Source organism: Spea bombifrons, chromosome 4 (genome assembly GCF_027358695.1).
Source record: "Spea bombifrons isolate aSpeBom1 chromosome 4, aSpeBom1.2.pri, whole genome shotgun sequence".
NCBI lineage: Eukaryota > Metazoa > Chordata > Amphibia > Anura > Pelobatidae > Spea > Spea bombifrons.
The window spans coordinates 113,910,316-113,936,291 of NC_071090.1; the positions used below are offsets into that span (position 1 = coordinate 113,910,316).

General features: G+C 39.4%; 56 non-coding genes across 56 annotated transcripts; all 56 read right to left on the minus strand.

The window, feature by feature from the left end:
- Positions 1-153: 153 nt before the first annotated feature.
- Positions 154-226, minus strand: TRNAV-AAC (transfer RNA valine (anticodon AAC)). The gene has a single exon. It is a non-coding gene; the product is annotated as a tRNA-Val (tRNA).
- A 137-nt stretch (positions 227-363) lies between these two features.
- On the minus strand, positions 364-436 carry TRNAV-CAC (transfer RNA valine (anticodon CAC)). The gene has a single exon. It is a non-coding gene; the product is annotated as a tRNA-Val (tRNA).
- Positions 437-889: 453 nt separating this feature from the next.
- Positions 890-962, minus strand: TRNAV-AAC (transfer RNA valine (anticodon AAC)). Its single transcript has one exon. It is a non-coding gene; the product is annotated as a tRNA-Val (tRNA).
- Positions 963-1,099: 137 nt separating this feature from the next.
- TRNAV-UAC (transfer RNA valine (anticodon UAC)) lies at positions 1,100-1,172 on the minus strand. The gene has a single exon. It is a non-coding gene; the product is annotated as a tRNA-Val (tRNA).
- A 453-nt stretch (positions 1,173-1,625) lies between these two features.
- Positions 1,626-1,698, minus strand: TRNAV-AAC (transfer RNA valine (anticodon AAC)). Its single transcript has one exon. It is a non-coding gene; the product is annotated as a tRNA-Val (tRNA).
- A 137-nt stretch (positions 1,699-1,835) lies between these two features.
- Positions 1,836-1,908, minus strand: TRNAV-CAC (transfer RNA valine (anticodon CAC)). The gene has a single exon. It is a non-coding gene; the product is annotated as a tRNA-Val (tRNA).
- A 663-nt stretch (positions 1,909-2,571) lies between these two features.
- Positions 2,572-2,644, minus strand: TRNAV-UAC (transfer RNA valine (anticodon UAC)). Its single transcript has one exon. It is a non-coding gene; the product is annotated as a tRNA-Val (tRNA).
- A 453-nt stretch (positions 2,645-3,097) lies between these two features.
- Positions 3,098-3,170, minus strand: TRNAV-AAC (transfer RNA valine (anticodon AAC)). The gene has a single exon. It is a non-coding gene; the product is annotated as a tRNA-Val (tRNA).
- A 137-nt stretch (positions 3,171-3,307) lies between these two features.
- Positions 3,308-3,380, minus strand: TRNAV-CAC (transfer RNA valine (anticodon CAC)). Its single transcript has one exon. It is a non-coding gene; the product is annotated as a tRNA-Val (tRNA).
- Positions 3,381-3,833: 453 nt separating this feature from the next.
- TRNAV-AAC (transfer RNA valine (anticodon AAC)) lies at positions 3,834-3,906 on the minus strand. The gene has a single exon. It is a non-coding gene; the product is annotated as a tRNA-Val (tRNA).
- Positions 3,907-4,043: 137 nt separating this feature from the next.
- Positions 4,044-4,116, minus strand: TRNAV-UAC (transfer RNA valine (anticodon UAC)). The gene has a single exon. It is a non-coding gene; the product is annotated as a tRNA-Val (tRNA).
- Positions 4,117-4,569: 453 nt separating this feature from the next.
- On the minus strand, positions 4,570-4,642 carry TRNAV-AAC (transfer RNA valine (anticodon AAC)). Its single transcript has one exon. It is a non-coding gene; the product is annotated as a tRNA-Val (tRNA).
- Positions 4,643-4,779: 137 nt separating this feature from the next.
- TRNAV-CAC (transfer RNA valine (anticodon CAC)) lies at positions 4,780-4,852 on the minus strand. Its single transcript has one exon. It is a non-coding gene; the product is annotated as a tRNA-Val (tRNA).
- Positions 4,853-5,305: 453 nt separating this feature from the next.
- Positions 5,306-5,378, minus strand: TRNAV-AAC (transfer RNA valine (anticodon AAC)). The gene has a single exon. It is a non-coding gene; the product is annotated as a tRNA-Val (tRNA).
- Positions 5,379-5,515: 137 nt separating this feature from the next.
- TRNAV-CAC (transfer RNA valine (anticodon CAC)) lies at positions 5,516-5,588 on the minus strand. The gene has a single exon. It is a non-coding gene; the product is annotated as a tRNA-Val (tRNA).
- Positions 5,589-6,041: 453 nt separating this feature from the next.
- On the minus strand, positions 6,042-6,114 carry TRNAV-AAC (transfer RNA valine (anticodon AAC)). The gene has a single exon. It is a non-coding gene; the product is annotated as a tRNA-Val (tRNA).
- A 137-nt stretch (positions 6,115-6,251) lies between these two features.
- On the minus strand, positions 6,252-6,324 carry TRNAV-UAC (transfer RNA valine (anticodon UAC)). The gene has a single exon. It is a non-coding gene; the product is annotated as a tRNA-Val (tRNA).
- Positions 6,325-6,777: 453 nt separating this feature from the next.
- Positions 6,778-6,850, minus strand: TRNAV-AAC (transfer RNA valine (anticodon AAC)). The gene has a single exon. It is a non-coding gene; the product is annotated as a tRNA-Val (tRNA).
- Positions 6,851-6,987: 137 nt separating this feature from the next.
- On the minus strand, positions 6,988-7,060 carry TRNAV-CAC (transfer RNA valine (anticodon CAC)). The gene has a single exon. It is a non-coding gene; the product is annotated as a tRNA-Val (tRNA).
- A 453-nt stretch (positions 7,061-7,513) lies between these two features.
- TRNAV-AAC (transfer RNA valine (anticodon AAC)) lies at positions 7,514-7,586 on the minus strand. The gene has a single exon. It is a non-coding gene; the product is annotated as a tRNA-Val (tRNA).
- Positions 7,587-7,723: 137 nt separating this feature from the next.
- Positions 7,724-7,796, minus strand: TRNAV-UAC (transfer RNA valine (anticodon UAC)). Its single transcript has one exon. It is a non-coding gene; the product is annotated as a tRNA-Val (tRNA).
- Positions 7,797-8,249: 453 nt separating this feature from the next.
- On the minus strand, positions 8,250-8,322 carry TRNAV-AAC (transfer RNA valine (anticodon AAC)). The gene has a single exon. It is a non-coding gene; the product is annotated as a tRNA-Val (tRNA).
- Positions 8,323-8,459: 137 nt separating this feature from the next.
- TRNAV-UAC (transfer RNA valine (anticodon UAC)) lies at positions 8,460-8,532 on the minus strand. The gene has a single exon. It is a non-coding gene; the product is annotated as a tRNA-Val (tRNA).
- A 453-nt stretch (positions 8,533-8,985) lies between these two features.
- TRNAV-AAC (transfer RNA valine (anticodon AAC)) lies at positions 8,986-9,058 on the minus strand. Its single transcript has one exon. It is a non-coding gene; the product is annotated as a tRNA-Val (tRNA).
- A 137-nt stretch (positions 9,059-9,195) lies between these two features.
- On the minus strand, positions 9,196-9,268 carry TRNAV-CAC (transfer RNA valine (anticodon CAC)). The gene has a single exon. It is a non-coding gene; the product is annotated as a tRNA-Val (tRNA).
- A 4,832-nt stretch (positions 9,269-14,100) lies between these two features.
- Positions 14,101-14,173, minus strand: TRNAV-CAC (transfer RNA valine (anticodon CAC)). The gene has a single exon. It is a non-coding gene; the product is annotated as a tRNA-Val (tRNA).
- A 137-nt stretch (positions 14,174-14,310) lies between these two features.
- TRNAV-CAC (transfer RNA valine (anticodon CAC)) lies at positions 14,311-14,383 on the minus strand. The gene has a single exon. It is a non-coding gene; the product is annotated as a tRNA-Val (tRNA).
- A 453-nt stretch (positions 14,384-14,836) lies between these two features.
- TRNAV-AAC (transfer RNA valine (anticodon AAC)) lies at positions 14,837-14,909 on the minus strand. The gene has a single exon. It is a non-coding gene; the product is annotated as a tRNA-Val (tRNA).
- A 137-nt stretch (positions 14,910-15,046) lies between these two features.
- Positions 15,047-15,119, minus strand: TRNAV-CAC (transfer RNA valine (anticodon CAC)). Its single transcript has one exon. It is a non-coding gene; the product is annotated as a tRNA-Val (tRNA).
- Positions 15,120-15,572: 453 nt separating this feature from the next.
- On the minus strand, positions 15,573-15,645 carry TRNAV-AAC (transfer RNA valine (anticodon AAC)). The gene has a single exon. It is a non-coding gene; the product is annotated as a tRNA-Val (tRNA).
- A 137-nt stretch (positions 15,646-15,782) lies between these two features.
- On the minus strand, positions 15,783-15,855 carry TRNAV-CAC (transfer RNA valine (anticodon CAC)). Its single transcript has one exon. It is a non-coding gene; the product is annotated as a tRNA-Val (tRNA).
- Positions 15,856-16,308: 453 nt separating this feature from the next.
- Positions 16,309-16,381, minus strand: TRNAV-AAC (transfer RNA valine (anticodon AAC)). Its single transcript has one exon. It is a non-coding gene; the product is annotated as a tRNA-Val (tRNA).
- A 137-nt stretch (positions 16,382-16,518) lies between these two features.
- Positions 16,519-16,591, minus strand: TRNAV-CAC (transfer RNA valine (anticodon CAC)). The gene has a single exon. It is a non-coding gene; the product is annotated as a tRNA-Val (tRNA).
- Positions 16,592-17,254: 663 nt separating this feature from the next.
- On the minus strand, positions 17,255-17,327 carry TRNAV-CAC (transfer RNA valine (anticodon CAC)). The gene has a single exon. It is a non-coding gene; the product is annotated as a tRNA-Val (tRNA).
- A 452-nt stretch (positions 17,328-17,779) lies between these two features.
- TRNAV-AAC (transfer RNA valine (anticodon AAC)) lies at positions 17,780-17,852 on the minus strand. The gene has a single exon. It is a non-coding gene; the product is annotated as a tRNA-Val (tRNA).
- Positions 17,853-17,989: 137 nt separating this feature from the next.
- Positions 17,990-18,062, minus strand: TRNAV-CAC (transfer RNA valine (anticodon CAC)). The gene has a single exon. It is a non-coding gene; the product is annotated as a tRNA-Val (tRNA).
- Positions 18,063-18,515: 453 nt separating this feature from the next.
- On the minus strand, positions 18,516-18,588 carry TRNAV-AAC (transfer RNA valine (anticodon AAC)). Its single transcript has one exon. It is a non-coding gene; the product is annotated as a tRNA-Val (tRNA).
- A 137-nt stretch (positions 18,589-18,725) lies between these two features.
- TRNAV-CAC (transfer RNA valine (anticodon CAC)) lies at positions 18,726-18,798 on the minus strand. The gene has a single exon. It is a non-coding gene; the product is annotated as a tRNA-Val (tRNA).
- Positions 18,799-19,251: 453 nt separating this feature from the next.
- On the minus strand, positions 19,252-19,324 carry TRNAV-AAC (transfer RNA valine (anticodon AAC)). Its single transcript has one exon. It is a non-coding gene; the product is annotated as a tRNA-Val (tRNA).
- Positions 19,325-19,461: 137 nt separating this feature from the next.
- TRNAV-CAC (transfer RNA valine (anticodon CAC)) lies at positions 19,462-19,534 on the minus strand. Its single transcript has one exon. It is a non-coding gene; the product is annotated as a tRNA-Val (tRNA).
- A 453-nt stretch (positions 19,535-19,987) lies between these two features.
- TRNAV-AAC (transfer RNA valine (anticodon AAC)) lies at positions 19,988-20,060 on the minus strand. Its single transcript has one exon. It is a non-coding gene; the product is annotated as a tRNA-Val (tRNA).
- A 137-nt stretch (positions 20,061-20,197) lies between these two features.
- TRNAV-UAC (transfer RNA valine (anticodon UAC)) lies at positions 20,198-20,270 on the minus strand. Its single transcript has one exon. It is a non-coding gene; the product is annotated as a tRNA-Val (tRNA).
- Positions 20,271-20,723: 453 nt separating this feature from the next.
- Positions 20,724-20,796, minus strand: TRNAV-AAC (transfer RNA valine (anticodon AAC)). The gene has a single exon. It is a non-coding gene; the product is annotated as a tRNA-Val (tRNA).
- A 137-nt stretch (positions 20,797-20,933) lies between these two features.
- On the minus strand, positions 20,934-21,006 carry TRNAV-CAC (transfer RNA valine (anticodon CAC)). Its single transcript has one exon. It is a non-coding gene; the product is annotated as a tRNA-Val (tRNA).
- A 453-nt stretch (positions 21,007-21,459) lies between these two features.
- Positions 21,460-21,532, minus strand: TRNAV-AAC (transfer RNA valine (anticodon AAC)). Its single transcript has one exon. It is a non-coding gene; the product is annotated as a tRNA-Val (tRNA).
- A 137-nt stretch (positions 21,533-21,669) lies between these two features.
- Positions 21,670-21,742, minus strand: TRNAV-CAC (transfer RNA valine (anticodon CAC)). The gene has a single exon. It is a non-coding gene; the product is annotated as a tRNA-Val (tRNA).
- A 661-nt stretch (positions 21,743-22,403) lies between these two features.
- On the minus strand, positions 22,404-22,476 carry TRNAV-CAC (transfer RNA valine (anticodon CAC)). The gene has a single exon. It is a non-coding gene; the product is annotated as a tRNA-Val (tRNA).
- Positions 22,477-22,929: 453 nt separating this feature from the next.
- Positions 22,930-23,002, minus strand: TRNAV-AAC (transfer RNA valine (anticodon AAC)). The gene has a single exon. It is a non-coding gene; the product is annotated as a tRNA-Val (tRNA).
- Positions 23,003-23,139: 137 nt separating this feature from the next.
- On the minus strand, positions 23,140-23,212 carry TRNAV-CAC (transfer RNA valine (anticodon CAC)). The gene has a single exon. It is a non-coding gene; the product is annotated as a tRNA-Val (tRNA).
- Positions 23,213-23,665: 453 nt separating this feature from the next.
- Positions 23,666-23,738, minus strand: TRNAV-AAC (transfer RNA valine (anticodon AAC)). The gene has a single exon. It is a non-coding gene; the product is annotated as a tRNA-Val (tRNA).
- A 137-nt stretch (positions 23,739-23,875) lies between these two features.
- Positions 23,876-23,948, minus strand: TRNAV-CAC (transfer RNA valine (anticodon CAC)). Its single transcript has one exon. It is a non-coding gene; the product is annotated as a tRNA-Val (tRNA).
- A 453-nt stretch (positions 23,949-24,401) lies between these two features.
- On the minus strand, positions 24,402-24,474 carry TRNAV-AAC (transfer RNA valine (anticodon AAC)). Its single transcript has one exon. It is a non-coding gene; the product is annotated as a tRNA-Val (tRNA).
- Positions 24,475-24,611: 137 nt separating this feature from the next.
- Positions 24,612-24,684, minus strand: TRNAV-CAC (transfer RNA valine (anticodon CAC)). The gene has a single exon. It is a non-coding gene; the product is annotated as a tRNA-Val (tRNA).
- A 453-nt stretch (positions 24,685-25,137) lies between these two features.
- Positions 25,138-25,210, minus strand: TRNAV-AAC (transfer RNA valine (anticodon AAC)). Its single transcript has one exon. It is a non-coding gene; the product is annotated as a tRNA-Val (tRNA).
- Positions 25,211-25,346: 136 nt separating this feature from the next.
- On the minus strand, positions 25,347-25,419 carry TRNAV-CAC (transfer RNA valine (anticodon CAC)). The gene has a single exon. It is a non-coding gene; the product is annotated as a tRNA-Val (tRNA).
- A 453-nt stretch (positions 25,420-25,872) lies between these two features.
- On the minus strand, positions 25,873-25,945 carry TRNAV-AAC (transfer RNA valine (anticodon AAC)). The gene has a single exon. It is a non-coding gene; the product is annotated as a tRNA-Val (tRNA).
- Positions 25,946-25,976: the final 31 nt, after the last annotated feature.

Below are 25,976 nucleotides of genomic sequence, written 5' to 3' on the forward strand. Positions count from 1 at the left end.
TTTCTTTATGAATTTCAGCAATTTCTAACACTGAACAAATGATGTGAACAGCACAGTGATTTCATGGTGCAATGATGGGATTTTCGTGAAGTGAGTAGGTGTTTTTTTAAATGATTTTCAGCATGCATGACAAAAAGAACTCTACACAAAACATGTTCCTGCCTGGTTTCGAACCAGGGACCTTTTGCGTGTTAGGCAAACGTGATAACCACTACACTACAGAAACTTGACCTGGCTGCAGTTTTCTCACCTCTCTGACAGTACTCTTTCTTTGGAAACATGGTTTAAAAAAACAAAAACAACTCAACGTGTGCTACCTTTGCAAGAAATGCAGGTGTAGTTTTAAATTCATAAAACAATAGTTGTTTCTGCTCGGTTTCGAACCGAGGACCTTTCGCGTGTGAGGCGAACGTGATAACCACTACACTACAGAAACAAATCTGGCAGAAAACACTTTCAAACGCTTTCAGACAATATGTGTTACTAGAAAGTAAGTAGAAAACTACAGGATTGGGTCAGCAAAGTGCTAAGAAACTTCACAGTTGAGTAGGCTACCCCCAGGGAAAATCTGTGACATAGTTATGGTGAAATGTTTACATCCCCTCTACAGTTAAGCTTACATTTTCTCTGATTTTAAGAACCCTGCTAAGAAGTTTTCATTTTTAGCTCCTTTACAAGAATTTGACTTGGGAGCTTAAACACTCTAAGAATCCCATACAGATCCTTTCAATTTCCTTTCTTTCTGAATTTCAGCAATTTCTAACACTGAACAAATGATGTGAACAGCACAGTGATTTCATGGTGCAATGATGGGATTTTCGTGAAGTGAGTAGGTGTTTTTTTAAAATGATTTTCAGCATGCATGACAAAAAGAACTCTACACAAAACATGTTCCTGCCTGGTTTCGAACCAGGGACCTTTTGCGTGTTAGGCAAACGTGATAACCACTACACTACAGAAACTTGACCTGGCTGTGGTTTTCTCACCTCTCTGACAGTACTGTTTCTTTGGAAACATGGTTTAAAAAAACAAAAACAACTCAACGTGTGCTACCTTTGCAAGAAATGCAGGTGTAGTTTTAAATTCATAAAACAATAGTTGTTTCTGCTCGGTTTCGAACCGAGGACCTTTCGCGTGTAAGGCGAACGTGATAACCACTACACTACAGAAAAAAATCTGGCAGGGGACACTTTCAAACGCTTTCAGACAATATGTGTTACTAGAAAGTAAGGAGAAAACTACAGGATTGGGTCAGCAAAGTGCTAAGAAACTTCACAGTTAAGTAGGCTACCCCCAGGGAAAATCTGTGACATAGTTATGGTGAAATGTTTACATCCCCTCTACAGTTAAGCTTAAATTTTCTCTGATTTTAAGAACCCTGCTAAGAAGTTTTCATTTTTAGCTCCTTTACAAGAATTTGACTTGGGAGCTTAAACACTCTAAGAATCCCATACAGATCATTTCAATTTCCTTTCTTTATGAATTTCAGCAATTTCTAACACTGAACAAATGATGTGAACAGCACAGTGATTTCATGGTGCAATGATGGGATTTTCGTGAAGTGAGTAGGTGTTTTTTATAAATGATTTTCAGCATGCATGACAAAAAGAACTCTACACAAAACATGTTTCTGCCTGGTTTCGAACCAGGGACCTTTTGCATGTTAGGCAAACGTGATAACCACTACACTACAGAAACTTGACCTGGCTGCAGTTTTCTCACCTCTCTGACAGTACTCTTTCTTTGGAAACATGGTTTAAAAAAACAAAAACAACTCAACGTGTGCTACCTTTGCAAGAAATGCAGGTGTAGTTTTAAATTCATAAAACAATAGTTGTTTCTGCTCGGTTTCGAACCGAGGACCTTTCGCGTGTGAGGCGAACGTGATAACCACTACACTACAGAAACAAATCTGGCAGAAAACATTTTCAAACGCTTTCAGACAATATGTGTTACTAGAAAGTAAGTAGAAAACTACAGGATTGAGTCAGCAAAGTGCTAAGAAACTTCACAGTTGAGTAGGCTACCCCCAGGGAAAATATGTGACATAGTTCTGGTGAAATGTTTACATCCCCTCTACAGTTAAGCTTAAATTTTCTCTGATTTTAAGAACCCTGCCAAGAAGTTTTCATTTTTAGCTCCTTTACAAGAATTTGACTTGGGAGCTTAAACACTCTAAGAATCCCATACAGATCCTTTCAATTTCCTTTCTTTATGAATTTCAGCAATTTCTAACACTGAACAAATGATGTGAACAGCACAGTGATTTCATGGTGCAATGATGGGATTTTCGTGAAGTGAGTAGGTGTTTTTTTAAAATGATTTTCAGCATGCATGACAAAAAGAACTCTACACAAAACATGTTCCTGCCTGGTTTCAAATCAGGGACCTTTTGCGTGTTAGGCAATCGTGATAACCACTACACTACAGAAACTTGACCTGGCTGCAGTTTTCTCACCTCTCTGACAGTACTCTTTCTTTGGAAACATGGTTTAAAAAAACAAAAACAACTCAACGTGTGCTACCTTTGCAAGAAATGCAGGTGTAGTTTTAAATTCATAAAACAATAGTCGTTTCTGCTCGGTTTCGAACCGAGGACCTTTCGCGTGTAAGGCGAACGTGATAACCACTACACTACAGAAACAAACCTAGCAGGGGACACTTTCAAACGCTTTCAGACAATATGTGTTACTAGAAAGTAAGGAGAAAACTACAGGATTGGGTCAGCAAAGTGCTAAGAAACTTCACAGTTAAGTAGGCTACCCCCAGGGAAAATCTGTGACATAGTTATGGTGAAATGTTTACATCCCCTCTACAGTTAAGCTTAAATTTTCTCTGATTTTAAGAACCCTGCTAAGAAGTTTTCATTTTTAGCTCCTTTACAAGAATTTGACTTGGGAGCTTAAACACTCTAAGAATCCCATACAGATCCTTTCAATTTCCTTTCTTTATGAATTTCAGCAATTTCTAACACTGAACAAATGATGTGAACAGCACAGTGATTTCATGGTGCAATGATGGGATTTTCGTGAAGTGAGTAGGTGTTTTTTTTAAATGATTTTCAGCATGCATGACAAAAAGAACTCTACACAAAACATGTTCCTGCCTGGTTTCGAACCAGGGACCTTTTGCGTGTTAGGCAAACGTGATAACCACTACACTACAGAAACTTGACCTGTTCGTGGTTTTCTCACCTCTCTGACAGTACTCTTTCTTTGGAAACATGGTTTAAAAAAACAAAAACAACTCAACGTGTGCTACCTTTGCAAGAAATGCAGGTGTAGTTTTAAATTCATAAAACAATAGTTGTTTCTGCTCGGTTTCGAACCGAGGACCTTTCGCGTGTGAGGCGAACGTGATAACCACTACACTACAGAAACAAATCCGGGAGAAGACACTTTCAAACGCTTTCAGACACTATGTGTTACTAGAAAGTAAGGAGAAAACTACAGGATTGGGTCAGCAAAGTGCTAAGAAACTTCACAGTGGAGTAGGCTACCCCCAGGGAAAATCTTTGACATAGTTATGGTGAAATGTTTACATCCCCTCTACAGTTAAGCTTAAATTTTCTCTGATTTTAAGAACCCTGCTAAGAAGTTTTCATTTTTAGCTCCTTTACAAGAATTTGACTTGGGAGCTTAAACACTCTAAGAATCCCATACAGATCATTTCAATTTCCTTTCTTTATGAATTTCAGCAATTTCTAACACTGAACAAATGATGTGAACAGCACAGTGATTTCATGGTGCAATGATGGGATTTTCGTGAAGTGAGTAGGTGTTTTTTTTAAATGATTTTCAGCATGCATGACAAAAATAACTCTACACAAAGCATGTTCATGCCTGGTTTTGAACCAGGGACCTTTTGCGTGTTAGGCAAACGTGATAACCACTACACTACAGAAACTTGACCTGGCTGTGGCTTTCTCACCTCTCTGACAGTACTCTTTCTTTGGAAACATGGTTTAAAAAAACAAAAACAACTCAACGTGTGCTACCTTTGCAAGAAATGCAGGTGTAGTTTTAAATTCATAAAACAATAGTTGTTTCTGCTCGGTTTCGAACCGAGGACCGTTCGCGTGTAAGGCGAACGTGATAACCACTACACTACAGAAACAAACCTGGCAGGGGCCACTTTCAAACGCTTTCAGACAATATGTGTTACTAGAAAGTAAGGAGAAAACTGCAGGATTGGGTCAGCAAAGTGCTAAGAAACTTCACAGTTGAGTAGGCTACCCCCAGGGAAAATATGTGACATAGTTCTGGTGAAATGTTTACATCCCCTCTACAGTTAAGCTTAAATTTTCTCTGATTTTAAGAACCCTGCCAAGAAGTTTTCATTTTTAGCTCCTTTACAAGAATTTGACTTGGGAGCTTAAACACTCTAAGAATCCCATACAGATCATTTCAATTTCCTTTCTTTATGAATTTCAGCAACTTCTAACACTGAACAAATGATGTGAACAGCACAGCGATTTCATGGTGCAATGATGGGATTTTCGTGAAGTGAGTAGGTGTTTTTTTAAAATGATTTTCAGCATGCATGACAAAAAGAACTCTATACAAAACATGTTCCTGCCTGGTTTCGAACCAGGGACCTTTTGCGTGTTAGGCAAACGTGATAACCACTACACTACAGAAACTTGACCTGGCTGCGGTTTTCTCACCTCTCTGACAGTACTCTTTCTTTGGAAACATGGTTTAAAAAAACAAAAACAACTCAACGTGTGCTACCTTTGCAAGAAATGCAGGTGTAGTTTTAAATTCATAAAACAATAGTTGTTTCTGCTCGGTTTCGAACCGAGGACCTTTCGCGTGTGAGGCGAACGTGATAACCACTACACTACAGAAACAAATCTGGGAGAAGACACTTTCAAACGCTTTCAGACACTATGTGTTACTAGAAAGTAAGGAGAAAACTACAGGATTGGGTCAGCAAAGTGCTAAGAAACTTCACAGTTGAGTAGGCTACCCCCAGGGAAAATCTGTGACATAGTTATGGTGAAATGTTTACATCCCCTCTACAGTTGAGCTTAAATTTTCTCTGATTTTAAGAACCCTGCTAAGAAGTTTTCATTTTTAGCTCCTTTACAAGAATTTGACTTGGGAGCTTAAACATACTAAGAATCCCATACAGATCCTTTCAATTGCCTTTCTTTATGAATTTCAGCAATTTCTAACACTGAACAAATGATGTGAACAGCACAGTGATTTCATGGTGCAATGATGGGATTTTCGTGAAGTGAGTAGGTGTTTTTTTTAAATGATTTTCAGCATGCATGACAAAAAGAACTCTACACAAAACATGTTCCTGCCTGGTTTCGAACCAGGGACCTTTTGCGTGTTAGGCAAACGTGATAACCACTACACTACAGAAACTTGACCTGTTTGTGGTTTTCTCACCTCTCTGACAGTACTCTTTCTTTGGAAACATGGTTTAAAAAAACAAAAACAACTCAACGTGTGCTACCTTTGCAAGAAATGCAGGTGTAGTTTTAAATTCATAAAACAATAGTTGTTTCTGCTCGGTTTCGAACCGAGGACCTTTCGCGTGTGAGGCGAACGTGATAACCACTACACTACAGAAACAAATCTGGCAGAAAACACTTTCAAACGCTTTCAGACAATATGTGTTACTAGAAAGTAAGTAGAAAACTACAGGATTGGGTCAGCAAAGTGCTAAGAAACTTCACAGTTGAGTAGGCTACCCCCAGGGAAAATCTGTGACATAGTTATGGTGAAATGTTTACATCCCCTCTACAGTTAAGCTTAAATTTTCTCTGATTTTAAGAACCCTGCTAAGAAGTTTTCATTTTTAGCTCCTTTACAAGAATTTGACTTGGGAGCTTAAACACTCTAAGAATCCCATACAGATCCTTTCAATTTCCTTTCTTTATGAATTTCAGCAATTTCTAACACTGAACAAATGATGTGAACAGCACAGTGATTTCATGGTGCAATGATGGGATTTTCGTGAAGTGAGTAGGTGTTTTTTTTAAATGATTTTCAGCATGCATGACAAAAAGAACTCTACACAAAACATTTTCTTGCCTGGTTTCGAACCAGGGACCTTTTGCGTGTTAGGCAAACGTGATAACCACTACACTACAGAAACTTGACCTAGCTGCAGTTTTCTCACCTCTCTGACAGTACTCTTTCTTTGGAAACATGGTTTAAAAAAACAAAAACAACTCAACGTGTGCTACCTTTGCAAGAAATGCAGGTGTAGTTTTAAATTCATAAAACAATAGTTGTTTCTGCTCGGTTTCGAACCGAGGACCTTTCGCGTGTAAGGCGAACGTGATAACCACTACACTACAGAAACAAAACTGGCAGGGGTCACTTTCAAACGCTTTGAGACAATATGTGTTACTAGAAAGTAAGGAGAAAACTACAGGATTGGGTCAGCAAAGTGCTAAGAAACTTCACAGTTGAGTAGGCTACCCCCAGGGAAAATCTGTGACATAGTTATGGTGAAATGTTTACATCCCCTCTACAGTTAAGCTTAAATTTTCTCTGATTTTAAGAACCCTGCCAAGAAGTTTTCATTTTTAGCTCCTTTACAAGAATTTGAGTTGGGAGCTTAAACACTCTAAGAATCCCATACAGATCCTTTCAATTTCCTTTCTTTATGAATTTCAGCAATTTCTTACACTGAACAAATAATGTGAACAGCACAGTGATTTCATGGTGCAATGATGGGATTTTCGTGAAGTGAGTAGGTGTTTTTTTTAAATGATTTTCAGCATGCATGACAAAAAGAACTCTACACAAAACATGTTCCTGCCTGGTTTCGAACCAGGAACCTTTTGCGTGTTAGGCAAATGTGATAACCACTACACTACAGAAACTTGACCTGTTTGTGGTTTTCTCACCTCTCTGACAGTACTCTTTCTTTGGAAACATGGTTTAAAAAAACAAAAACAACTCAATGTGTGCTTCCTTTGCAAGAAATGCAGGTGTAGTTTTAAATTCATAAAACAATAGTTGTTTCTGCTCGGTTTCGAACCGAGGACCTTTCGCGTGTGAGGCGAACGTGATAACCACTACACTACAGAAACAAATCTGGCAGTAGAAACTTTCAAACGCTTTCAGACAATATGTGTTACTAGAAAGTAAGGAGAAAACTACAGGATTGGGTCAGCAAAGTGCTAAGAAACTTCACAGTTGAGTAGGCTACCCCCAGGGAAAATCTGTGACATAGTTATGGTGAAATGTTTACATCCCCTCTACAGTTAAGCTTTAATTTTCTCTGATTTTAAGAACCCTGCTAAGAAGTTTTCATTTTTAGCTCCTTTACAAGAATTTGACTTGGGAGCTTAAACACTCTAAGAATCCCATACAGATCCTTTCAATTTCCTTTCTTTATGAATTTCAGCAATTTCTAACACTGAACAAATGATGTGAACAGCACAGTGATTTCATGGTGCAATGATGGGATTTTCGTGAAGTGAGTAGGTGTTTTTTTAAAATGATTTTCAGCATGCATGACAAAAAGAACTCTACACAAAACATGTTCCTGCCTGGTTTCAAACCAGGGACCTTTTGCGTGTTAAGCAAACATGATAACCACTACACTACTGAAACTTGACCTGGCTGTGGTTTTCTCACCTCTCTGACAGTACTGTTTCTTTGGAAACACGGTTTAAAAAAACAAAAACAACTCAACGTGTGCTACCTTTGCAAGAAATGCAGGTGTAGTTTTAAATTCATAAAACAATAGTTGTTTCTGCTCGGTTTCTAACCGAGGACCTTTCGCGTGTAAGGCGAACGTGATAACCACTACACTACAGAAACAAATCTGGCAGGGGACACTTTCAAACGCTTTCAGACAATATGTGTTACTAGAAAGTAAGGAGAAAACTACAGGATTGGGTCAGCAAAGTGCTAAGAAACTTCACAGTTGAGTAGGCTACCCCCAGGGAAAATCTGTGACATAGTTATGGTGAAATGTTTACATCCCCTCTACAGTTAAGCTTTAATTTTCTCTGATTTTAAGAACCCTGCTAAGAAGTTTTCATTTTTAGCTCCTTTACAAGAATTTGACGTGGGAGCTTAAACACTCTAAGAATCCCATACAGATCCTTTCAATTTCCTTTCTTTATGAATTTCAGCAATTTCTAACACTGAACAAATGATGCGAACAGCACAGTGATTTCATGGTGCAATGATGGGATTTTCGTGAAGTGAGTAGGTGTTTTTTTTAAATGATTTTCAGCATGCATGACAAAAAGAACTCTACACAAAACATGTTCCTGCCTGGTTTCGAACCAGGGACCTTCTGCGTGTTAGGAAAACGTGATAACCACTACACTACAGAAACTTGACCTAGCTGCCGTATTCTCACCTCTCTGACAGTACTCTTTCTTTGGAAACATGGTTTAAAAAAACAAAAACAACTCAACGTGTGCTACCTTTGCAAGAAATGCAGGTGTAGTTTTAAATTCATAAAACAATAGTTGTTTCTGCTCGGTTTCGAACCGAGGACCTTTCGCGTGTAAGGCGAACGTGATAACCACTACACTACAGAAACAAATCTGGCAGGGGACACTTTCAAACGCTTTCAGACAATATGTGTTACTAGAAAGTAAGGAGAAAACTACAGGATTGGGTCAGCAAAGTGCTAAGAAACTTCACAGTTGAGTAGGCTACCCCCAGGGAAAATCTGTGACATAGTTATGGTGAAATGTTTACATCCCCTCTACAGTTAAGCTTAAATTTTCTCTGATTTTAAGAACCCTGCCAAGAAGTTTTCATTTTTAGCTCCTTTACAAGAATTTGACTTGGGAGCTTAAACACTCTAAGAATCCCATACAGATCCTTTCAATTTCCTTTCTTTATGAATTTCAGCAATTTCTAACACTGAACAAATGATGTGAACAGCACAGTGATTTCATGGTGCAATGATGGGATTTTCGTGAAGTGAGTAGGTGTTTTTTTTAAATGATTTTCAGCATGCATGACAAAAAGAACTCTACACAAAACATGTTCCTGCCTGGTTTCAAACCAGGGACCTTTTGCGTGTTAGGCAAACGTGATAAACACTACACTACAGAAACTAGACCTGTTAGTGGTTTTCTCACCTCTCTGACAGTACTCTTTCTTTGGAAACATGGTTTAAAAAAACAAAAACAACTCAACGTGTGCTACCTTTGCAAGAAATGCAGGTGTAGTTTTAAATTCATAAAACAATAGTTGTTTCTGCTCGGTTTCGAACCGAAGACCTTTCGCATGTGAGGCGAACGTGATAACCACTACACTACAGAAACAAATCTGGCAGAAGACACTTTCAAACGCTTTCAGACACTATGTGTTACTAGAAAGTAAGGAGAAAACTACAGGATTGGGTCAGCAAAGTGCTAAGAAACTTCACAGTTGAGTAGGCTACCCCCAGGGAAAATCTGTGACATAGTTATGGTGAAATGTTTACATCCCCTCTACAGTTACATAGTAACATAGTAACATAGTTCATAAGGTTGAAAAAAGACCAAAGTCCATCAAGTTCAACCTATATACATATTGTGTCCCTACCGTGTTGATCCAGAGGAAGGCAAAAAACCCTTATGAAGCAGATGCCAATTGCCCCATACCAGGGGGAAAATTCCTTCCCGACTCCAAATATGGCAATCAGAATAAATCCCTGGATCAACGTTCTGTCCCTATTAATCTACTATCCATAACTTGTGATATTATTGCTTTCAAGAAACACGTCCAGGCTCCTTTTAAACTCTTTTATTGAGTTTACCATTACCACTTCCTCTGGCAGAGAGTTCCATAGTCTCACCGCTCTTACTGTAAAGAACCCCCGTCTGTGCTGGTGTAGAAACCTTCTTTCCTCCAGCCGTAGAGGATGTCCCCTTGTTATAGATACAGTCCTGGGTATAAATAGGTCCTGGGAGTGATCTCTGTACTGCCCCCTTATATATTTATACATAGTTATTAAGTCCCCCCTAAGCCGTCTTTTCTCCAAACTAAATAACCCTAATTCTGATAATCTTTCTGGGTACTGTAGTCCTTCCATTCCCCTTATTACTCTGGTTGCCCGCCTTTGAACCCTCTCCAGTTCCACTATATCTTTCTTGTACACTGGTGCCCAGTACTGTACACAGTATTCCATGTGTGGTCTGACTAGTGACTTGTAGAATGGTAGAATTATTTCCTTGTCATGGGCATCCATGCCCCTTTTGATGCACCCCATGATTTTATTTGCCTTAGCAGCAGCTGCCCGACACTGGTCGCTACAGGTAAATTTACTGTTAACCAAGACTCCTAAGTCCTTTTCCATGTCAGTCGTCCCCAGTGTTTTCCCATTTAATACATATTCCCAGCCTGGATTTTCTTCCCCATGTGCATAACCTTACATTTATCCGTGTTGAACCTCATCTGCCACATCCCAGCCCAAGCCTCCAACCTATGCAGATCCATTTGTAATCGTGCACTGTCCTCTATTGTGTTAACCACGCTACAGAGCTTAGTATCGTCTGCAAAGATTGATACTTTACTATACAATCCCTCTACAAGGTCATTAATAAATATATTAAAAAGAATAGGACCCAAAACTGACCCCTGTGGTACCCCACTAGTAACAGTCACCCACTCAGAGTATGTACCATTAATAACCACCCTCTGTTTCCTATCACTGAGCCAGTTACTTACCCACATACACACATTCTCCCCCAGCCCAAGCATTCTCATTTTATGTACCAGCCTTTTATGTGGCACCGTATCAAATGCTTTGGAAAAATCAAGATATACGACATCCAGCGATTCTCCCCGATCCAGTCTTGAGCTCACCTCCTCATAAAAGCTGATCAGGTTAGTTTGACCGGACCGATCCCTTGTAAACCCAATGCTGATATGGAGTCATACATTTATTTTCATTGAGATTCTCCAAAATAGCATCTCTTAGGAAACCCTCAATCAGTTTACATACAACAGAAGTTAAACTAACCGGCCTATAATTCCCGGGGTCACTTTTTGTCCCCTTTTTGAATATTGGCACAACATTTGCAATGCGCCAGTCCTGGGGAACAGACCCGGTCACTATAGAGTCCTTGAATATTAGAAATAGGGGTCTGTCTATTACATGACTTAACTCCCTTAGAACGCGGGGGGAATGCCATCTGGTGATTTGTCTATTTTGATTTTTTTTAGGCGGCGCTGCACTTCTTCCTGGGTTAGACAGGCGGCATGTACTGGGGCATTTATCTCATCCTGCTGTATATTACCTGGCATTTCATTTTCCTCTGTGAATACAGCAGAGAAGAATATATTTAATAGATTCGCTTTTTCCTGATCCCCGTCTATAACGTCTCCCTCATTACTTTTTAAGGGGCCAACGCTTTCATTTTTAACCTTTTTACTATTTATATAGTTAAAGAACATTTTGGGGTTTGTTTTACTCTCTTTGGCAATGAGTCTTTCTGTCGCCACTTTTGCTGCTTTTATCTGATTTTTACATATTTTATTTTTTTCCCGATAGCTTCTTAGTGCTTCCTCACTGCCTTCCTGTTTTAGTAGCTTAAATGCCTTTTTTTTGCCATTTATTGCCACCTTTACATTTTTATTTATCCACATTGGTTTTCTCTTGCTCCTGACACTTTTATTCCCATACGGTATGTACTTTTCACAGTGAGAATTTAAGATATTTTGAAAAATCTCCCATTTAGTATCTGTGCTTTTGTTTTTGAGGACATTTTCCCAATTTACAGTGTTAAGGGCTTCTCTTAGTTGATCAAACTTTGCCTTCCTAAAGTTCATAGTTCTTGTGGCTCCTCTAAGAGTTCCCTTATTGAACGACAAGTTATAATGTATTATATTGTGATCACTATTTCCTAGGTGCCCTCTGACCTGCATATTAGTTACTCTGTCAGGTCTGTTGGTTAATATTAAGTCCAGTAGAGCGCCCCCTCTGGTTGGGTCCTGTACCATTTGGGACAGATAATTATCTTTACTTATAGTCAGAAAGCGGTTTCCTTTATGAGATTCACAGGTCTCGGTTTCCCAGTTTATGTCGGGATAGTTAAAGTCCCCCATAATAACCACCTCATTGTGATTTGCTGCCTTGTTTATTTGCTTTAATAATTGATCTTCTGCTGCTTCAATTATATTTGGTGGCTTATAGCAAACCCCGATCAGTATTTTATTATTTTTCTTTCCATATATTTCTACCCATAATGACTCCACATCATCATTTCCCTCACATATATTCTCCCGCAGTGTGGCCTTTAGGCTGGACTTTACATAAAGGCAAACTCCTCCCCCTTTTCGTTTTTTTCGATCCTTCCTGAATAGACTATAACCCTGTATATTAACCGCCCAGTCATAGCTATCATCCAACCATGTCTCTGTTATACCCACTATGTCATAATTTTCTGCAGACATTATTAACTCCAGTTCGCCAGTTTTATTGGTCAGACTTCTGGCATTAGTAAGCATACAATTTAGAGGTGTATGGTTTTTTCTCCTATCAAGCCTATCCCTATTAACTATTCTAACCCCTCCCTCCGCTCCACCCCCAGGTACATTTATATGCCCCAGCTCTCTATCTATACTATCTTCCCCTTCTATATTGTAGTTTCCCTCCCCCCCTTTCCCTAGTTTAAACACTCCTCCACCCTTCTGGCCATCTTCTCCCCGAGTACAGCTGCACCCTCCCCATTGAGGTGCAGCCCGTCCCTACCGTAGAGCCTGTATCCGACAGAGAAGTCGGCCCAGTTCTCCATGAACCCAAACCCCTCCTTCCTACACCAGCTTCTGAGCCACTTGTTTAGCTCCCTAATCTCCCGCTGCCTCTCTGGTGTGGCACGTGGTACAGGTAATATTTCAGAAAATACTACCTTGGAGGTCCTTGCCTTGAGCTTGCTACCTAAGTCCCTGAAATCATTTTTAAGGACACTCCGCCTACCTCTTACTTTGTCATTGGTGCCAATGTGCACCATGACAGCTGGGTCTTCTCCAGCCCCTCCCAGTAATCTGTCAACCCGATCCGCGATGTGCCGAACTCGAGCGCCAGGCAGACAACACACTGTTCGGCGATCCCGGTCTTTGTGACAGATTGCCCTGTCTGTCCCCCTAATAATAGAGTCCCCTACTACCAGCACCTGTCTGGCCTGCCCTGTGCTCGTCCTTCCCTCCTTACTGGAGCAGACACCGCTCTGGCGGTCAGAGGCAGTGACTTGCTGCAGTATTGCTAACTCTGAACTAACATCCCCCTCATCTGCCAACCGGGCAAACTTGTTGGGGTGTGCTAGATCAGGACTAGCCTCCCTGGTGCTTTTCCCCCTACCCCGCCTTCTAACTGTAACCCAGCTAGCTGCCTGACTGTCCTGTACCTCCATCCCGCTATCCTCCCCCACCTCTACCCGCGAGAGAGCTTGCTCAGTGAGCAGCAGACTCCTCTCCAAGTTGTCAATAGATCTCAGTGTTGCCAGTTGCTCCTCTAGACTCAGGATTTGTGCTTCCAAATGAGCAACCTGCACACATCTCGCACAGCAATATGCACCCTTGAAGCGCTGATCAAGGATTGCATACATTGAGCAAGATGTACACCTGACCGCATTGTCAAACATGGAGGACATCTTGGCAATGGGGATAGCTCAAATAACTGGCAAAAACAGACAGTAAGGTGCAAAATATATATAAATATATATGGAATAACAAGGATGTATACTTTCCCCTCCTTTTTGCTTTTTAACTCCTTCTTTGCTTGTAACTCCTCACTTAGAGATGTCACGTAGGAGATTCGCCCCAGCTCAGGATTCGCTTGTGTGTCCAAGCTAAATGCAACTGCAAAAAGCCAAGCAGAACTCACAGAGAACAGTTAAGCTTAAATTTTCTCTGATTTTAAGAACCCTGCTAAGAAGTTTTCATTTTTAGCTCCTTTACAAGAATTTGACTTGGGAGCTTAAACACTCTAAGAATCCCATACAGATCCTTTCAATTTCCTTTCTTTATGAATTTCAGCAATTTCTAACACTGAACAAATGATGTGAACAGCACAGTGATTTCATGGTGCAATGATGGGATTTTCGTGAAGTGAGTAGGTGTTTTTTTTAAATGATTTTCAGCATGCATGACAAAAAGATCTCTACACAAAACACGTTCTTGTCTGGTTTCGAACCAGGGACCTTTTGCGTGTGAGGCAAACGTGATAACCACTACACTACAGAAACTTGACCTAGCTGCAGTTTTCTCCCCTCTCTGACAGTACTCTTTCTTTGGAAACATGGTTTAAAAAAACAAAGACAACTCAACGTGTGCTACCTTTGCAAGAAATGCAGGTGTAGTTTTAAATTCATAAAACAATAGTTGTTTCTGCTCGGTTTCGAACCGAGGACCTTTCGCGTGTGAGGCGAACGTGATAACCACTACACTACAGAAACAAATCTGGCAGGGGACACTTTCAAACGCTTTCAGACACTATGTGTTACTAGAAAGTAAGGAGAAAACTACAGGATTGGGTCAGCAAAGTGCTAAGAAACTTCACAGTTGAGTAGGCTACCCCCAGGGAAAATCTGTGACATAGTTATGGTGAAATGTTTACATCCCCTCTACAGTTAAGCTTAAATATTCTCTGATTTTAAGAACCCTGCTAAGAAGTTTTCATTTTTAGCTCCTTTACAAGAATTTGACTTGGGAGCTTAAACATTCTAAGAATCCCATACAGATCCTTTCAATTTCCTTTCTTTATGAATTTCAGCAATTTCTAACACTGAACAAATGATGTGAACAGCACAGTGATTTCATGGTGCAATGATGGGATTTTCGTGAAGTGAGTAGGTGTTTTTTTTAAATGATTTTCAGCATGCATGACAAAAAGAACTCTCCACAAAACATGTTCCTGCCTGGTTTCGAACCAGGGACCTTTTGCGTGTTAGGCAAACGTGATAACCACTACACTACAGAAACTTGACCGGTTTGTGGTTTTCTCACCTCTCTGACAGTACTCTTTCTTTGGAAACATGGTTTAAAAAAACAAAAACAACTCAACGTGTGCTACCTTTGCAAGAAATGCAGGTGTAGTTTTAAATTCATAAAACAATAGTTGTTTCTGCTCGGTTTCGAACCGAGGACCTTTCGCGTGTGAGGCGAACGTGATAACCACTGCACTACAGAAACAAATCTGGCAGAGGACACTTTCAAACGCTTTCAGACAATATGTGTTACTAGAAAGTAAGGAGAAAACTACAGGATTGGGTCAGCAAAGTGCTAAGAAACTTCACAGTTGAGTAGGCTACCCCCAGGGAAAATCTGTGACATAGTTATGGTGAAATGTTTACATCCCCTCTACAGTTAAGCTTAAATTTTCTCTGATTTTAAGAACCCTGCTAAGAAGTTTTCATTTTTAGCTCCTTTACAAGAATTTGACTTGGGAGCTTAAACACTCTAAGAATCCCATACAGATCATTTCAATTTCCTTTCTTTATGAATTTCAGCAATTTCTAACACTGAACAAATGATGTGAACAGCACAGTGATTTCATGGTGCAATGATGGGATTTTCGTGAAGTGAGTAGGTGTTTTTTTTAAATGATTTTCAGCATGCATGACAAAAAGAACTCTACACAAAACATGTTCCTGCCTGGTTTCGAACCAGGGACCTTTTGCGTGTTAGGCAAACGTGATAACCACTACACTACAGAAACTTGACCTGGCTGCAGTTTTCTCACCTCTCTGACAGTACTCTTTCTTTGGAAACATGGTTTAAAAAAACAAAAATAACTCAACGTGTGCTACCTTTGCAAGAAATGCAGGTGTAGTTTTAAATTCATAAAACAATAGTTGTTTCTGCTCGGTTTCGAACCGAGGACCTTTCGCGTGTGAGGCGAACGTGATAACCACTACACTACAGAAAAAAATCTGGCAGGGGACACTTTCAAACGCTTTCAGACAATATGTGTTACTAGACAGTAAGGAGAAAACTACAGGATTGGGTCAGCAAAGTGCTAAGAAACTTCACAGTTAAGTAGGCTACCCCCAGGGAAAATCTGTGACATAGTTATGGTGAAATGTTTACATCCCCTCTACAGTTAAGCTTACATTTTCTCTGATTTTAAGAACCCTGCTAAGAAGTTTTCATTTTTAGCTCCTTTACAAGAATTTGACTTGGGAGCTTAAACACTCTAAGAATCCCATACAGATCATTTCAATTTCCTTTCTTTATGAATTTCAGCAATTTCTAACACTGAACAAATGATGTGAACAGCACAGTGATTTCATGGTGCAATGATGGGATTTTCGTGAAGTGAGTAGGTGTTTTTTTAAAATGATTTTCAGCATGCATGACAAAAAGAACTCTACACAAAACATGTTCCTGCCTGGTTTCGAACCAGGGACCTTTTGCGTGTTAGGCAAACGTGATAACCACTACGCTACAGAAACTTGACCTGGCTGCAGTTTTCTCACCTCTCTCACAGTACTTCTTCTTTGGAAACATGGTTTAAAAAAACAAAAACAACTCAACGTGTGCTACCTTTGCAAGAAATGCAGGTGTAGTTTTAAATTCATAAAACTATAGTTGTTTCTGCTCGGTTTTGAACCGAGGACCTTTCGCGTGTGAGGCGAACGTGATAACCACTACACTACAGAAACAAATCTGGCAGAAACCACTTTCAAACGCTTTCAGACAATATGTGTTACTAGAAAGTAAGGAGAAAACTACAGGATTGGGTCAGCAAAGTGCTAAGAAACTTCACAGTTGAGTAGGCTACCCCCAGGGAAAATCTGTGACATAGTTATGGTGAAATGTTTACATCCCCTCTACAGTTAAGCTTAAATTTTCTCTGATTTTAAGAACCCTGCTAAGAAGTTTTCATTTTTAGCTCCTTTACAAGAATTTGACTTGGGAGCTTAAACACTCTAAGAATCCCATACAGATCCTTTCAATTTCCTTTCTTTATGAATTTCAGCAATTTCTAACACTGAACAAATGATGTGAACAGCACAGTGATTTCATGGTGCAATGATGGGATTTTCGTTAAGTGAGTAGGTGTTTTTTTTAAATGATTTTCAGCATGCATGACAAAAAGAACTCTCCACAAAACGTGTTCCTGCCTGGTTTCAAATCAGGGACCTTTTGCGTGTTAGGCAATCGTGATAACCACTACACTACAGAAACTTGACCTGGCCGTGGTTTTCTCACCTCTCTGACAGTACTGTTTCTTTGGAAACATGGTTTAAAAAAACAAAAACAACTCAACGTGTGCTACCTTTGCAAGAAATGCAGGTGTAGTTTTAAATTCATAAAACAATAGTTGTTTCTGCTCGGTTTCGAACCGAGGACCTTTCGCGTGTGAGGCGAACGTGATAACCACTACACTACAGAAACAAATCTGGCAGAAAACACTTTCAAACGCTTTCAGACAATATGTGTTACTAGAAAGTAAGGAGAAAACTACAGGATTGGGTCAGCAAAGTGCTAAGAAACTTCACAGTTAAGTAGGCTACCCCCAGGGAAAATCTGTGACATAGTTATGGTGAAATGTTTACATCCCCTCTACAGTTAAGATTACATTTTCTCTGATTTTAAGAACCCTGCTAAGAAGTTTTCATTTTTAGCTCCTTTACAAGAATTTGACTTGGGAGCTTAAACACTCTAAGAATCCCATACAGATCATTTCAATTTCCTTTCTTTATGAATTTCAGCAATTTCTAACACTGAACAAATGATGTGAACAGCACAGTGATTTCATGGTGCAATGATGGGATTTTCGTGAAGTGAGTAGGTGTTTTTTTAAATGATTTTCAGCATGCATGACAAAAAGAACTCTACACAAAACATGTTCCTGCCTGGTATCGAACCAGGGACCTTTTGCGTGTTAGGCAAACGTGATAACCACTACACTACAGAAACTTGACCTGGCTGTGGTTTTCTCACCTCTCTGACAGTACTGTTTCTTTGGAAACATGGTTTAAAAAAACAAAAACAACTCAACGTGTGCTACCTTTGCAAGAAATGCAGGTGTAGTTTTAAATTCATAAAACAATAGTTGTTTCTGCTCGGTTTCGAACCGAGGACCTTTCGCGTGTGAGGCGAACGTGATAACCACTACACTACAGAAACAAATCTGGCAGAGGACACTTTCAAACGCTTTCAGACGATATGTGTTACTAGAAAGTAAGGAGAAAACTACAGGATTGAGTCAGCAAAGTGCTAAGAAACTTCACAGTTGAGTAGGCTACCCCCAGGGAAAATATGTGACATAGTTCTGGTGAAATGTTTACATCCCCTCTACAGTTAAGCTTAAATTTTCTCTGATTTTAAGAACCCTGCCAAGAAGTTTTCATTTTTAGCTCCTTTACAAGAATTTGACTTGGGAGCTTAAACACTCTAAGAATCCCATACAGATCCTTTCAATTTCCTTTCTTTATGAATTTCAGCAATTTCTAACACTGAACAAATGATGTGAACAGCACAGTGATTTCATGGTGCAATGATGGGATTTTCGTGAAGTGAGTAGGTGTTTTTTTAAAATGATTTTCAGCATGCATGACAAAAAGAACTCTACACAAAACATGTTCCTGCATGGTTTCGAACAAGGGACCTTTTGCGTGTTAGGCAAACGTGATAACCACTACACTACAGAAACTTGACCTGGCTGCAGTTTTCTCACCTCTCTCACAGTACTTCTTCTTTGGAAACATGGTTTAAAAAAACAAAAACAACTCAACGTGTGCTACCTTTGCAAGAAATGCAGGTGTAGTTTTAAATTCATAAAACTATAGTTGTTTCTGCTCGGTTTTGAACCGAGGACCTTTCGCGTGTGAGGCGAACGTGATAACCACTACACTACAGAAACAAATCTGGAAGAAGACACTTTCAAACGCTTTCAGACACTATGTGTTACTAGAAAGTAAGGAGAAAACTACAGGATTGGGTCAGCAAAGTGCTAAGAAACTTCACAGTTGAGTAGGCTACCCCCAGGGAAAATCTGTGACATAGTTATGGTGAAATGTTTACATCCCCTCTACAGTTAAGCTTAAATTTTCTCTGATTTTAAGAACCCTGCCAAGAAGTTTTCATTTTTAGCTCCTTTACAAGAATTTGACTTGGGAGCTTAAACACTCTAAGAATCCCATACAGATCGTTTCAATTTCCTTTCTTTATGAATTTCAGCAATTTCTAACACTGAACAAATGATGTGAACAGCACAGTGATTTCATGGTGCAATGATGGGATTTTCGTGAAGTGAGTAGGTGTTTTTTTTAAATGATTTTCAGCATGCATGACAAAAAGAACTCTACACAAAACATGTTCCTGCCTGGTTTCGAACCAGGGACCTTTTGCGTGTTAGGCAAACGTGATAACCACTACACTACAGAAACTTGACCTAGCTGCAGTTTTCTCACCTCTCTGACAGTACTCTTTCTTTGGAAACATGGTTTAAAAAAACAAAAACAACTCAACGTGTGCTACCTTTGCAAGAAATGCAGGTGTAGTTTTAAATTCATAAAACAATAGTTGTTTCTGCTCGGTTTCGAACCGAGGACTTTTCGCGTGTGAGGCAAACATGATAACCACTACACTACAGAAACAAATCTGGCAGAGGACACTTTCAAACGCTTTCAGACGATATGTGTTACTAGAAAGTAAGGAGAAAACTACAGGATTGGGTCAGCAAAGTGCTCAGAAACTTCACAGTTGAGTAGGCTACCCCCAGGGAAAATCTGTGACATAGTTATGGTGAAATGTTTACATCCCCTCTACAGTTAAGCTTAAATTTTCTCTGATTTTAAGAACCCTGCTAAGAAGTTTTCATTTTTAGCTCCTTTACAAGAATTTGACTTGGGAGCTTAAACACTCTAAGAATCCCATACAGATCCTTTCAATTTCCTTTCTTTATGAATTTCAGCAATTTCTAACACTGAACAAATGATGTGAACAGCACAGTGATTTCATGGTGCAATGATGGGATTTTCGTGAAGTGAGTAGGTGTTTTTTTTAAATGATTTTCAGCATGCATGACAAAAAGAACTCTACACAAAACATGTTCCTGCCTGGTTTCGAACCAGGGACCTTTTGCGTGTTAGGCAAACGTGATAACCACTACACTACAGAAACTTGACCTAGCTGCACTTTTCTCACCTCTCTGACAGTACACTTTCTTTGGAAACATGGTTTAAAAAAACAAAAACAACTCAACGTGTGCTACCTTTGCAAGAAATGCAGGTGTAGTTTTAAATTCATAAAACAATAGTTGTTTCTGCTCGGTTTCGAACCGAGGACCTTTCGCATGTAAGGCGAACGTGATAACCACTACACTACAGAAACAAATCCGGCAGGGGACACTTTCAAACGCTTTCAGACAATATGTGTTACTAGAAAGTAAGTAGAAAACTACAGGATTGGGTCAGCAAAGTGCTAAGAAACTTCACAGTTGAGTAGGCTACCCCCAGGGAAAATCTGTGACATAGTTATGGTGAAATGTTTACATCCCCTCTACAGTTAAGCTTAAATTTTCTCTGATTTTAAGAACCCTGCCAAGAAGTTTTCATTTTTAGCTCCTTTACAAGAATTTGACTTGGGAGCTTAAACACTCTAAGAATCCCATACAGATCATTTCAATTTCCTTTCTTTATGAATTTCAGCAATTTCTAACACTGAACAAATGATGTGAACAGCACAGTGATTTCATGGTGCAATGATGGGATTTTCGTGAAGTGAGTAGGTGTTTTTTTAAAATGATTTTCAGCATGCATGACAAAAAGAACTCTACACAAAACATGTTCTTGTCTGGTTTTGAACCAGGGACCTTTTGCGTGTTAGGCAAACGTGATAACCACTACACTACAGAAACTTGACCTGGCTGCAGTTTTCTCACCTCTCTGACAGTACTCTTTCTTTGGAAACATGGTTTAAAAAAACAAAAACAACTCAACGTGTGCTACCTTTGCAAGAAATGCAGGTGTAGTTTTAAATTCATAAAACAATAGTTCTTTCTGCTCGGTTTCGAACCGAGGACCTTTCGCGTGTGAGGCGAACGTGATAACCACTACACTACAGAAACAAATCTGGCAGGGGACACTTTCAAACGCTTTCAGACACTATGTGTTACTAGAAAGTAAGGAGAAAACTACAGGATTGGGTCAGCAAAGTGCTAAGAAACTTCACAGTTGAGTAGGCTACCCCCAGGGAAAATCTGTGACATAGTTATGGTGAAATGTTTACATCCCCTCTACAGTTAAGCTTAAATTTTCTCTGATTTTAAGAACCCTGCCAAGAAGTTTTCATTTTTAGCTCCTTTACAAGAATTTGACTTGGGAGCTTAAACACTCTAAGAATCCCATACAGATCATTTCAATTTCCTTTCTTTATGAATTTCAGCAATTTCTAACACTGAACAAATGATGTGAACAGCACAGTGATTTCATCGTGCAATGATGGGATTTTCGTGAAGTGAGTAGGTGTTTTTTTAAAATGATTTTCAGCATGCATGACAAAAAGAACTCTACACAAAACATGTTCCTGCCTGGTTTCGAACCAGGAACCTTTTGCGTGTTAGGCAAACGTGATAACCACTACACTACAGAAACTTGACCTAGCTGCAGGTTTCTCACCTCTCTGACAGTACTCTTTCTTTGGAAACATGGTTTAAAAAAACAAAAACAACTCAACGTGTGCTACCTTTGCAAGAAATGCAGGTGTAGTTTTAAATTCATAAAACAATAGTTGTTTCAGCTCGGTTTCGAACCGAGGACCTTTCGCGTGTGAGGCGAACGTGATAACCACTACAGTACAGAAACAAATCTGGAAGAAGACACTTTCAAACGCTTTCAGACGATATGTGTTACTAGAAAGTAAGGAGAAAACTACAGGATTGGGTCAGCAAAGTGCTAAGAAACTTCACAGTTGAGTAGGCTACCCCCAGGGAAAATCTGTGACATAGTTATGGTGAAATGTTTACATCCCCTCTACAGTTAAGCTTAAATTTTCTCTGATTTTAAGAACCCTGCTAAGAAGTTTTCATTTTTAGCTCCTTTACAAGAATTTGACTTGGGAGCTTAAACACTCTAAGAATCCCATACAGATCCTTTCAATTTCCTTTCTTTATGAATTTCAGCAATTTCTAACACTGAACAAATGATGTGAACAGCACAGTGATTTCATGGTGCAATGATGGGATTTTCGTGAAGTGAGTAGGTGTTTTTTTAAAATGATTTTCAGCATGCATGACAAAAAGAACTTCACACAAAACATGTTCCTGCCTGGTTTCGAACCAGGGACCTTTTGCATGTTAGGCAAATGATAACCACTACACTACAGAAACTTGACCTGGTTGTGGTTTTCTCACCTCTCTGACAGTACTGTTTCTTTGGAAACATGGTTTAAAAAAACAAAAACAACTCAACGTGTGCTACCTTTGCAAGAAATGCAGGTGTAGTTTTAAATTCATAAAACAATAGTTGTTTCTGCTCGGTTTTGAACCGAGGACCTTTCGCGTGTGAGGCGAACGTGATAACCACTACACTACAGAAACAAATCTGGCAGAGGACACTTTCAAACGCTTTCAGACGATATGTGTTACTAGAAAGTAAGGAGAAAACTACAGGATTGGGTCAGCAAAGTGCTAAGAAACTTCACAGTGGAGTAGGCTACCCCCAGGGAAAATCTGTGACATAGTTATGGTGAAATGTTTACATCCCCTCTACAGTTAAGCTTAAATTTTCTCTGATTTTAAGAACCCTGCTAAGAAGTTTTCATTTTTAGCTCCTTTACAAGAATTTGACTTGGGAGCTTAAACACTCTAAGAATCCCATACAGATCCTTTCAATTTCCTTTCTTTATGAATTTCAGCAATTTCTAACACTGAACAAATGATGTGAACAGCACAGTGATTTCATGGTGCAATGATGGGATTTTCGTGAAGTGAGTAGGTGTTTTTTTAAAATGATTTTCAGCATGCATGACAAAAAGAACTCTACACAAAACATGTTCCTGCCTGGTTTCGAACCAGGGACCTTTTGCGTGTTAGGCAAACGTGATAACCACTACACTACAGAAACTTGACCTGGCCGTGGTTTTCTCACCTCTCTGACAGTACTCTTTCTTTGGAAACATGGTTTAAAAAAACAAAAACAACTCAACGTGTGCTACCTTTGCAAGAAATGCAGGTGTAGTTTTAAATTCATAAAACAATAGTTGTTTCTGCTCGGTTTCGAACCGAGGACCTTTCGCGTGTGAGGCGAACGTGATAACCACTACGCTACAGAAACAAATCTGGAAGAAGACACTTTCAAACGCTTTCAGACACTATGTGTTACTAGAAAGTAAGGAGAAAACTACAGGATTGGGTCAGCAAAGTGCTAAGAAACTTCACAGTTGAGTAGGCTACCCCCAGGGAAAATCTGTGACATAGTTATGGTGAAATGTTTACATCCCCTCTACAGTTAAGCTTACATTTTCTCTGATTTTAAGAACCCTGCCAAGAAGTTTTCATTTTTAGCTCCTTTACAAGAATTTGACTTGGGAGCTTAAACACTCTAAGAATCCCATACAGATCATTTCAATTTCCTTTCTTTATGAATTTCAGCAATTTCTAACACTGAACAAATGATGTGAACAGCACAGTGATTTCATGGTGCAATGATGGGATTTTCGTGAAGTGAGTAGGTGTTTTTTTAAAATGATTTTCAGCATGCATGACAAAAAGAACTCTACACAAAACATGTTCCTGCCTGGTTTCGAACCAGGGACCTTTTGCGTGTTAGGCAAACGTGATAACCACTACACTACAGAAACTTGACCTGGCTGCAGTTTTCTCACCTCTCTGACAGTACTCTTTCTTTGGAAACATGGTTTAAAAAAACAAAAACAACTCAACGTGTGCTACCTTTGCAAGAAATACAGGTGTAGTTTTAAATTCATAAAACAATAGTTGTTTCTGCTCGGTTTCGAACCGAGGACCTTTCGCGTGTGAGGCGAACGTGATAACCACTACACTACAGAAACAAATCCGGCAGAAAACACTTTCAAACGCTTTCAGACAATATGTGTTACTAGAAAGTAAGGAGAAAACTACAGGATTGGGTCAGCAAAGTGCTAAGAAACTTCACAGTTGAGTAGGCTACCCCCAGGGAAAATCTGTGACATAGTTCTGGTGAAATGTTTACATCCCCTCTACAGTTAAGCTTAAATTTTCTCTGATTTTAAGAACCCTGCCAAGAAGTTTTCATTTTTAGCTCCTTTACAAGAATTTGACTTGGGAGCTTAAACACTCTAAGAATCCCATACAGATCCTTTCAATTTCCTTTCTTTATGAATTTCAGCAATTTCTAACACTGAACAAATGATGTGAACAGCACAGTGATTTCATGGTGCAATGATGGGATTTTCGTGAAGTGAGTAGGTGTTTTTTTTAAATGATTTTCAGCATGCATGACAAAAAGAACTCTACACAAAACATGTTCCTGCCTGGTTTCGAACCAGGGACCTATTGCGTGTTAGGCAAACGTGATAACCACTACACTACAGAAACTTGACCTGTTTGTGGCTTTCTCACCTCTCTGACAGTACTCTTTCTTTGGAAACATGGTTTAAAAAAACAAAAACAACTCAACGTGTGCTACCTTTGCAAGAAATGCAGGTGTAGTTTTAAATTCATAAAACAATAGTTGTTTCTGCTCGGTTTCGAACCGAGGACTTTTCGCGTGTGAGGCGAACGTGATAACCACTACACTACAGAAACAAATCTGGCAGAAGACACTTTCAAACGCTTTCAGACAATATGTGTTACTAGAAAGTAAGGAGAAAACTACAGGATTGGGTCAGCAAAGTGCTAAGAAACTTCACAGTTGAGTAGGCTACCCCCAGGGAAAATCTGTGACATAGTTATGGTGAAATGTTTACATCCCCTCTACAGTTAAGCTTACATTTTCTCTGATTTTAAGAACCCTGCTAAGAAGTTTTCATTTTTAGCTCCTTTACAAGAATTTGACTTGGGAGCTTAAACACTCTAAGAATACCATACAGATCATTTCAATTTCCTTTCTTTATGAATTTCAGCAATTTCTAACACTGAACAAATGATGTGAACAGCACAGTGATTTCATGGTGCAATGATGGGATTTTCGTGAAGTGAGTAGGTGTTTTTTTTAAATGATTTTCAGCATGCATGACAAAAAGAACTCTACACAAAACACGTTCCTGCCTGGTTTCGAACCAGGGACCTTTTGCGTGTTAGGCAAACGTGATAACCACTACACTACAGAAACTTGACCTAGCTGCAGTTTTCTCACCTCTCTGACAGTACTCTTTCTTTGGAAACATGGTTAAAAAAACAAAAACAACTCAACGTGTGCTACCTTTGCAAGAAATGCAGGTGTAGTTTTAAATTCATAAAACAATAGTTGTTTCTGCTCGGTTTCGAACCGAGGACCTTTCGCGTGTGAGGCGAACGTGATAACCACTACACTACAGAAACAAATCTGGCAGAAGACACTTTCAAACGCTTTCAGACACTATGTGTTACTAGAAAGTAAGGAGAAAACTACAGGATTGGGTCAGCAAAGTGCTAAGAAACTTCACAGTTAAGTAGGCTACCCCCAGGGAAAATCTGTGACATAGTTATGGTGAAATGTTTACATCCCCTCTACAGTTAAGCTTAAATTTTCTCTGATTTTAAGAACCCTGCTAAGAAGTTTTCATTTTTAGCTCCTTTACAAGAATTTGACTTGGGAGCTTAAACACTCTAAGAATCCCATACAGATCCTTTCAATTTCCTTTCTTTATGAATTTCAGCAATTTCTAACACTGAACAAATGATGTGAACAGCACAGTGATTTCATGGTGCAATGATGGGATTTTCGTGAAGTGAGTAGGTGTTTTTTTTAAATGATTTTCAGCATGCATGACAAAAAGAACTCTACACAAAACATGTTCCTGCCTGGTTTCGAACCAGGGACCTTTTGCGTGTTAGGCAAACGTGATAACCACTACACTACAGAAACTTGACCTAGCTGCAGTTTTCTCACCTCTCTG